Here is a 10,846-nt window from a genome sequence, read left to right as displayed (position 1 = left end):
TTTTTGTACACGTTGTATCAATCGAACCATTTTATTGCCATCTTTGACAAACGTTGATTTGCCAACCCAATCGTACTACTGACTAATTTTTTTGTGGAAAATTTCCTATCACACAGAGACTTCTTGAATAATTAGACAAATGTAGCATGCAAAGTTTCAATGAATAAAAATATTGAACAACTATAATACTGCATCAAGAAGAAAATTCTTTAAATAACTAAACAAAAATAGATAAACGTTATGCTCGTAGCTGAATTTAACACGTAAATAATTACATGAATAAATTTAGAGGGTGATAAAATATTATTTTCAATTATTATTTTTTTGAACTTGGAAGAACTACATGTAGAGATGGTTGATAACTTGTGGCATGGAGCTCCACATACAATGTTTTCTTCATCAAATGGAAATACTTCAAGTGAAAATACAATTAAGCTCCAAACCAAAGGAAAAACATTACTAATTGGAGAAAAATAAAGGGTTTACCTCTTAAGTGAGATCCATTCATGCGAAATTTTGATAGAGAAGAGGATTTTCCTGAAAGAAATGCTTTTATAAGTACCCATGGTTTTTACAAAGGATACAAAATAATTAGAACGATATAATTTGGAAAATAAAGGTCTTACCACAATTGAGGTTGCCTCAAGCTATTACCTTTATTGTAAGTTGAAAGGATTGGACTGCGTGAGGACACGGGTCCTAGGGAGCATGGCTCCTAGATGACATGTACAACGGTCCTATGGCTATATATGAGAACGGAGGTGCTTTCCTCCATTGGGTTGTTGATAAATTTATTCCACCATTGGTATGTCAAAGTCGACGATGCGGAAGCATAGAGACCAAGGGGAGAAAACGAGAGAGAGAGAGTGAGAGAGAGTCCCTTGAACCTACCAACCTTGGCAATGGATATAGTGATACACTATACAATGGGGACAATGGGATGCATACATACCCATCTAAGTGAATTGCCCTACCCAGACTTTGACAAATGAGTAAAATAAATGCGTAAAAACCAAAATAAATAATGAGATCACATTGGGCAGTTCACATGAGATGCCATAAGTTTACACCCTCTTTGCAGCTCATAGTGGACATAAATGGTGAGACCAAGTCGATGAAGACACCCCAGAAGTGGCACCAATTGGGTACACCTCGATTTTGCTACCTCTTTGGCTTCAAACTCCTGAGCCAAAGAAAGCACCGTATCACATTTATAACAACAGTTGTCAGACCTCGTGGGTACTGAGGGAGCTAGCTGAGTACAGTTACTGTCGTCCTTGTCAAGCTTGCCTTTGCCTTTGTCCTCTAGCAAACTCATGCATTTGCTTTTGGCTTCACAATCTCAAGCTTAACTAATTGATGATTTCCTTGAGAACTTCACTGTGCATAGACCGCTAAATGAGGAACTGGTTGATCTGCTATATGTAGCCTTTTGTTGGTTTTGGTTGTTGATGTTGCCGACGCTTGAGCACATGCACCGGGTACAAGTCCTGGAAAACATTGGAATTTTCCCTCTCACTCCAAAGAGGCTTCACAAAGTGTCCAAGCTTTTGGCCTCCGAAGCTGTACCAAAGAAAACAAAACTCTCCGCTGTCTTCGAAAACCTTATGCACCAAGGCTATCTCAAACGAGCCCCTTTCTTCACCTTACCACTACTTTGCAAAATATCCATGTTGAATAGTCCCTTGCTATAGCCACAACTTTCCAAAATGTTGGCAATTGGTGTTGACTCCAATGCCAAGACTCTCACCAACCGCCGTGTTTCAAAACACAAAAGAAGAAGTGGGGTCGTGACTCGTATTTTTCTGCAGTGCTGAACGCCAAAAAGTTGCCTTGCAGTAGCATTTTAAAACGCTGTAAGGGAATAGGGCCGTCACGATGAGTAGATTAGCACTAGCGTTTGTGTTACTTTGGCCGCCGGTGAAGTGTTGCTACAATAGCGTTTTAGAATGCTGCACAGACCTAAGGAGTAGAGAGATGGCACCAAGTTGCTTGCGTTTTAGAACGCCATCACCGACAACTCCTTCTCCTTCAGCAATGGTGATTCTATCCACGAGTGTGATCAACGAACTGCCTTGCTCCACCAAGGCTGATACCATGTCAAAGTCGACTATGCAGAGGCGTAGAGACCAAGGGGAGCAAGTGAAAGCGTAGAGACCAAGGGGGGAGAGAGAGAGGGAGAGAGAGAGAGAGAGAGAGAGTCTCTTGAACCAACCAACCTTGGCAATGAATAAACTGATACACTATACAATGGGGGAAATGGGTTGCAAATATACCCATGTAAGTAAATTTCCGTACCCAAACTTTGACAAAAAAGTAAAATAAATACCTAAAAGCCAAAATGAATAATGGAATCACATAATTGGGCAGTTCACTTTGAGATGCCATGACTTTAACAGGCTAGACAATCCTTTCAACACATCCATCATCACCCAAACCGAGTGTAAGGTGTGCATGCATGTATGTCATTACATCGAGTTTGTCAAGGATAAGATAGGTTGCCCTTGGAGAAGAGTGGCTAGTTTGACAAAATTCAATACTAATCCTCATGCAATAGGCCACTCCAATGCTTTCATGAATTCCAAGCCTTTCTCTAAATCTTGAATAATGTGAATGCAATGGTTCTTTTTAAGCAGTTTTCTCTCATTCACATAAACAAACTATTGACAATCATCACAATGAGTATATTTATATCTAGAATAATTTGCTATAGGGAAATTATCATGCATCGTCTTTGCAAGAGCTATAAGCATCCTTGCTAATATGGTCAACAATCGCATTGTTGTTGTTTCCTTCAACTTCTAGTGAGAGAAAGTTTTGTAGTTTTGATACGTGAGACTTCCTCTAGCACTAACTTCAAAAATAGTCTACTGAGTGGAAATGACAAGGGAGAAAAAGGAAAGCTGGTAGTGATGATACAAATATATGAGAGGTCGAACATCATGACAATGGTTTCGAAGTTGACCATGTCCTTTTAGGAGGAGCCAAGCTGCTAGGCTAAAATTGGTGAATGGAGAAGGTGTGGCTCTATAGAATGTGTTGTAGGAAAGATTGATTTTTAAGAATCACAACCACATCACCATGGAGGAGTTATAGTATACCAAGGCAGAGAATGTGGCCTTGGGTTGACCATACTTTTTGCTAGGTAAAGAGCGCTATACTTGGTACACGTCCACAATACCATCATCTAGCACAACATAATGCTGTAACAATTTTTTAGGACTATTTGCACCTGGCACAAGTACTATAGTTGGCATACATATCCATAATAGCACCACCTAGCATAGCATGATTGCCCAAATTTCATACAAAGGGAGCCTTTGTAGAGCACTTTGCAACTAGCAAAGAGAACCACACTTGACATATATATTCACAAAGGAAAAATAGAGAGAAAAATGCTTTTCACATCCCCTGAATTAAAATCTTATCATGCATTTGCATTCCCTTGTTGACGGTCCCAATCATACTCAAGCTTTGACGATGCACAAAAGGATGCCCGCATGCTGCATCTGATTTCCTCACATCGCATCTATTAAACTTATTTGGATTGCTGGCTTTCAACATCTCTTGCAATTAGCAGACTCCAAAGACGATGCTACGTGAATGGAGCTTCTCTAGGACACTGTGCACCTAGCAAAGAGCGTTGCTGCTGGCATGTATGTCTTGCTTTCCATTGGGGATTGATATTTGTTTTCAATGAACTTATCTACTTCTCAAGGGCTAGACTCTATGAAGCATTTTGTGCTCCTCTCTCTCTCTCTCTCTCCCCCCACACACACATGCACACGCACACACACGCACACACACGCACGCACACACACACACACACACACACACACACACACATCACTAGGGATAGTGTGTTAATATCCTTGTGGTTTTTTTAAAACTGGGGACTATTTAACCTAAGGAGCCTTGGGTAAATTATTTGAGTAAAATCAGTAGGGATATTTTTAGAGGTGCCTTTAATAAACACCTAACCATTAATAGCTAATTAAAGTGCTATGAAGGAAGGCGAACGGGCTCGCTCTGTCATTTTTTTCCCTCTTCTATGACCTATTGCAAGTCTGCAATACTGCACATTACCTTCCTCTTTCCCCTTCTCTCTTGCCCCTCTCTTATCTCTCTATCTCTCCCGTCTCCCGTTCTCTGTACGAGATGAGGTTGCTATTGAAACTGGGCCCGCCTCACTAACTCAGAAGGAATGCAACCACTTAATGATGTGGCGCTGCTGTATAATCTTCATCTTGAAGCTAGCCTGCCACACTACTGTAAAGGGAAATGGCCATGGGCTCCCATCACTATAAAGGTGAGCATTTTCTGCTCACTTAGCATTGGCATTGTGTGGCTTCTGTGAGTGTGTGAGTACTTGTGTGCTTTGAGAGTGTGAAGTTTTTTTCGCAAGGGTGTCTGGTTTAGTAATTGGCTATATGGCTAAAGGCAAGGATAAGCATGCTATTGTAGAGTTGGCTGCTCTGACTCCATCTCAGGTGAGTTATGGACTACTGTCCGATTGATGTGGTATGATTCATTTGATGCTATGGTACCATCCCTCATACTTGTACTGTAATGTGACTTCTACTGAGCCCTTTTTTTTTTGGCTATGGTTGGTTGGTTTATTTTCTTGTAGGAAATGCTTTCCTTTTATTGGTAAATCTTAAAGAAGTGTAATAGTGTGTATCGGCGGCCTTGGTTTGTGATTGCCTGTCATAATGTAGGGCTTGTTCTGTCGATGCATATAGATGGTCCTGTCATTAGCTCGGGCTGTTTCAAATGGAAGGAAAGTAGCCTCCTATAATAATGATGAATGGTGTCCTAAAAAGCTTCAAACTTGGTGAAAGACACTATATGGTAATGTTGACCTACCTGGTGAGTATAATCATTGGCCTAGCATGGGTACGAACCGATCATAGGCATGGTTTTTTAATAAAATTCATTGAATAAAGCTTTCCTCTTACAATACTGGTTGATTGTTAACTTGAAACTTTGTTTTGATTAAAATAAGATGATTGAGTCCTGCCTATTACTTGGTGATAGAACCTATAAAGTTAACCTACTGGTAGGTAATAAACCATGACCTAGTAAATTTGGTTGATTTTTATAAATTACTGCAACAGGTATGCTTCTATTTGGTGATTCTGGGTTGGATACTAAGCTTACTACTCTTGCTCAAATATGGTCTATACTGTGTGTGTAGAGGGCGATTCTGGGTTGGAAACCGAGCTTACCACTCGTGCTCAATTTTGTTCTATACCGTCAAATTCTGCTCACTTAGCCATGATTGGGTACTGGGTTATGATTGACGGTGGCCATAGTGGTTATTCTACTATACCTATATAGAGGGGTTGATTGGTTTTTGACCCTAAATAGTGGGGTAACCTACTTGTGGAGTAATAGACGTCGGCCTGTATCATCTGGTAATTATGCCGTGGTGGTTATACTAAGGCAATGTGACTCTGGTTGGTTATCGAGGGTTCCACTCTTGTTCAGTTAAGGTCCATGCTGTTGCATCTATGGTTCTTGGGCATAACTAATTAAATGTGCCGAATGACTGGCTGGTATAATGGATGGTGGCCAAATATGGTTATGGTTAGGATGGGTTGTGAATTATGGCAATTTTGGTTGTAAATTAAGCTGCTCATAAGGCCGTATATGGTTGTGTATTACATAGAGGATATGGGCAATTGTGGCACACATCCCTGGCTTTTTTGAACAAATAATGAATATAGGGTTTAACACTTACTACCTTACATATTGTCTCCGACTCCGACTAAATGGTGTGGGATTATTTACTAATGTCTTTTTATGTTACAGGTGACTCCAAGGTATAGATTGACCGCATGCATGAGTACTGTCACTGACCGTGAAAAAATAGTGGCAATTAATGCCAAACTTTGTACAGGCAAGAAATAGGAATATGTGGCTCACTTCGAGGCTAAATTGCCTCAAAAACCTCGTCTCCGCCCTTATCTCATGAGAGCTTGTAAAGCACAAGGGGCTCCAGTTGGTTGTACACCTTGTAATTGAAACCAACTAGATTTACCTTTCTTTTTTTTTTTTTTGAAAGTAGTTAAGTTGGGTGACATCTATAACATGTGGGATACCCATGCATCACCTGCATACGGTGCCAATGCTAACTGAAAGTTGTGTTGTTTCCATGGATGTAGGTGAGGGTTACCTTCTCAACTATGGTTTTCAAAGTTCCTTGAATTGAAGATGATGGATTTATATATCTTCAGGCTCTTAACTCTTCTTGTACTTATGTATAAAGTCCATTTTGTACTATGAATGGGAATTATACCACCTTTTCCCTGACATAGTTTCTATAGTCTTTTGTAATTTGAAAGAATTCTTTGGTGTTTATGTTATATTGTTACTGGAACCCCCCCCCCCCCAACACACACACACACACACACACACACACACACACACACACACACACACACACACACACACACACACAGTAGTACTTTTCTCTCTGTATATTACCTAAAACTACTATGTTCTAAATCACACCTGGGTTGTTTTCACACATATTGCCTTGCTCTATAAAAACACTCCCATATTGATTTCATTATTTCTATATAATTCCACTTAAGCTATAGCTTAAAAATAATTTCCATTTTCTGGGCTACATTGGTATAGAATCCACCGTGGGATGGTACCCCTAAAGGGTTATAATGGCAAAATAAAAAACGTGGCCAGTTAAGTTGGCTTCAATAAATGAGGCTTAACTCTCACTCTACAGCTGTGCCACACACATTGTCCCTTCCTTGCCATGCTAATGGCACGTAGATTACTTAGTTCTACAAAACCGAGCCTCATCAGAGGCGGCTGCTTTTGTTTCCCTAGTAGAAATGACACTTGGCCTACTCAATGCTTGAAATGGCACTTGGCCTACTCAAGGTTTTTTTGGTGGTTTTTTTCCCTAAATGACCTCATTAGGCCTATCATCCTAGTTGGATTCTTCTACATGGGTTATGCTTTTTCTGTCGTTCACTTGTTCTGACTGAGTACTGATGATGTGTTGAGGTGTAATCATCATAAAAACTACAAAAGTATGTTGTAGCTTTAAGAAAGGTAGTACTGATCTAATTATCAAGCTTAAAACTGGTTGTTATTTGGAGGGTTTAGCATTACTTCCTCCCTCTTAGCCCTAATAACTAGAACGGGTGTTTCGCTGGACACAAATGGTACCTTGGATGCTATATATTGTTGGCATAGCTTTAGCTATCTTTGCTCTTGGGCAAACTAAACTCTACCGTGATGTTTTACTGGTCTTAAATCATGCAAAATAAAAGGTTGGATTGGACACTCTCTGCAAAGGATATTGAAGGTTTGGATCTTTTATGCCGATTTGGGTATTAAGATACTTGGATCAGAAGGGGTGGTGGCCTTCTGATCAAAATGATACGTATAATCATATCTATTAAGGTCCTTAAAAAAATGGGGCTATATTAAAAGCATATGTATAACTATCTCTTAAAAATTAAAAAAACTTTAAAATTTTGGAGTACATGAGCTCTTTTTTTGGACATCTCTTAGTTAAAAAAGTTGTAAGTTGGACATGGATAACAACCGATATAGTCCATTGAAACCTGTAAACACATCCAAGGCTAATGTATCTGTTGTCTTGTTTGAATGGATGCAGGTGAGGACTCTATCTTTTCTTGGAATTTTTTTGGCTTAAAGAAAATGTCTGTACATGATTACATTTACACCTACTGCAGGGAAAGTGCTTCTGATATCAATGTATACTAGAATGAGGCTTCATTCTCAGAAGCTCTGTACAAAGATAATTCTAAGACTGAGTTGTTTTTGTAGTTATCATTGACTTTTCTGTAAAGCCAGCTGTCTTTTGAATATCTGTACATGATACACTTACACCTACTGCAGGGGAAGTACTTCTGATATCAGTGTATACTGGAATGAGGCTTCATTCTCATAAGTTCTGTACAATGATAATTCTAAGACTGAGTTGGTTTTGTACTTATCATTGATTTTTCTATAAAGCCAACTGTCTTTTGAATGTTAAAGTTCAATTATGTCTTATTATTTAAGTAAAAAAAGCTACACACACGTCCTATACATAAGGTTTTTCCATTCTCTTTGGATAAACCAGGACGCTGGCTTTAAAAACTAGTTTTGAATCTTAGTTCTAAGTTGGACCTACAATCTATAACCCCTTGATTGGTTGGCTGGTGTTAGGTGGTCCCTCATAGACTAAATTTTTGGTCACTTGCTCACGGCTATTATAGTCTTTGACTTTGCTGGTTTAAGATTTGCATGCCCAATCCACAAGACTAATTATATCTATATATTTCCTTCTAGGATCACAAACACTTTAAAATGACAGCTCGCATGAGAGTAAACTACGGCCCAGAGAATCATACAAGGATTTTAGAGCAGATTAAGTTTTACCTAAAAGTCCATACTCCAAAAAATTCCTTAGCAGTTAGAACTTGACCTTTTTTGGCAGGAAAGGCCAAATGTTGTGTGACCTACTACCATAAGTAATCATAGCCTTACTAACATTTTTGTATATTGTAAACCCTTCCTCTTTCACAAGGCCTGGAACTATCTTCTGAACCCCTCTCTGTGGAAACATCTCTTGTCCTCAAATGTATTGGCAGCCTGGATGCGCCTCAACTAATATATGATTCGGCTTTTACTACAAACAAAAAGCTTTCTATCTTGCACATGTTATCTTTTAATGATTGGGCCAAGATTCTAGCTACCTTGGACAAGGACTCCAAAGATGGTGTTAATTTGATCTCCCAATACATAGCCCAACTACCTATACTCTCTGTACAATATCAGCAAGATCTTGCACTTTTTTCCTCTTCTGGGGATGAATTATCTAACTTTTTGAAAAAATTATGCGGCCTCAACCCTTCTTTTATTAGCACCCCGGCTGCTCCAACTATCCCTCAGATAGGTGGTATCTTTTGTAGAGATAGTGCGGCTCTTGAAGCTGTTAAGGAATTTCATAATAATCTTTGCCCTCTTAGTGACTCTTAACTTTTTAGAAATGGTACCAAAAATACCCAAGGTTTTCCCTTTCCTACCTGTTAGACAAATTGAAATTGAATCTTTTGGGGTGGACTAGCAGCTCTGGGTCCTACCTAACAAAGTTCTTTTACCACCAATTCTTAGTGAAACCTGGGTGTACTTGGCTAATCTTCCTGCCTCTACTGTTGAGGATTGTAGACTCAAAATTTTGAAAGGAGGACAATTCTTAGACAAAGGGGAACTCATCAAAGCCCCCTTCAACCTCAACCTTATCGACCATTCCAAACGCCCTTCCAATACAGGCCTCTACATTCATACAAAGTGACACATGGAGTTTGCCAAAAGTAATCCAGATTTCTACACATAATCCATTTGGAATGTTTTTTGACCCTATGTTAAATGTGCTTGCAAATTTCTTGACCCTAAAGCTTCTTGCAAATCTAGCATCATGTGGTTTGATCATGCTATTTGGTTTATCCTCAACCATTTGGACTTACTCTTCCTTGAAATACCGGTGGACTTTCATCTCTTCCCTATTTGTTCTTGGTTAGGAGGCCAAGCTAAACAAATAGTGATTTCTCAAATTGCTTTCAACATCTTTCGTGGGCTACCGCTGGATATATTGAAGGAACTAAAGTTTGATGAACCTGGGATTTATCTAATCACTATGCTGACTACAAAGGAGTGAAGATTATCACTGGCCTACTCAAGCCTTGTATTGAAGACGATGACTTACCCTCACTAAAAAGACCTAATTCTCTTGCTACCCCCAACTCATTTACTTCATTTGACACCTAGCTCTTCCTCTAATGTTAATCGAGGGAAATCTCATAGCTACACTAGAGGAAGAGGCAGAAACACCCCAATCACGCACCTTCTTGACTTCTAATCATTGATGAATATGCAGGTTGCTGTGACCCCATGTGGAAGGAGGTATATCAATAAAAAAAACTCCTTGCAAAGATTATATTTACGAACACTGTCTTTTTCAGAATGTGCTTCTCGATTGGATACACCCTAAGAGACTTTCTTGTGAGTGTTTTCACTTACGTTTTGGAAACCACAAATTACTTGATAATGTACTTATTGACTGGAAGTATCAACAACCTATTAAAAATTTGGTGTAATGATTTTCTTTGACACAACTCCATTCTTGGATGTGTTTGTAGAAAATTTATCACATTTTGTAAAGTCTATGATATGTTTGGTATGCATGTCTGCACTTGTGATCTTAGCATCATTGAAAATACCACAATTTGGAAAATCATGGCTAAAGAGCTTGATCACATACCTAACTTTCCCACCCAAAAACCGATATGTCGCTTTATCAGCTCTACTTAGCTGCTTAACTGACCTTGTCAATTCTCTCTGACTGGAGAAAACAATCCTACTGGACTTAGCAAAACTGGTGGAAAAATGTTTTTTCCAAAAAATCTCACACATACCTAGTAAATGGCTGTCTACAGAAAGCTCTTGGATTACACCACAATTGGCTCTCGAATTTAAAAAACTTTCAAATAATTGGTTCATAGTAGGACTGGATAAAAGCCCTAATTATCCCACTCTTATTTGCAAAAACCTAGCTTGGAGAGCATCTCATTCTCGGGTATCTGGGAGGGAATTCACAATACTTAACACATCCCTATATGAGGTCACCAATAATATCTCAAGACACTTAGGAAATTTGGGTTATTCTCTTTAGGATACCAAACTTCCAGTACTTTTTTTCACCTGGTAAATTCATAAACATAAATTCAGATGGATTTCTGATGCCTCGAATAACATCTTTACTGATGTTACCAAAGATATTACCCTGTGTCTTGACCTTATACTA

Source organism: Adiantum capillus-veneris, chromosome 4 (assembly GCF_014529385.1).
Source record: "Adiantum capillus-veneris isolate H3 chromosome 4, ASM1452938v2, whole genome shotgun sequence".
NCBI classification, from domain to species: domain Eukaryota; kingdom Viridiplantae; phylum Streptophyta; class Polypodiopsida; order Polypodiales; family Pteridaceae; genus Adiantum; species Adiantum capillus-veneris.
This window is presented reverse-complemented; position numbering follows the sequence as displayed.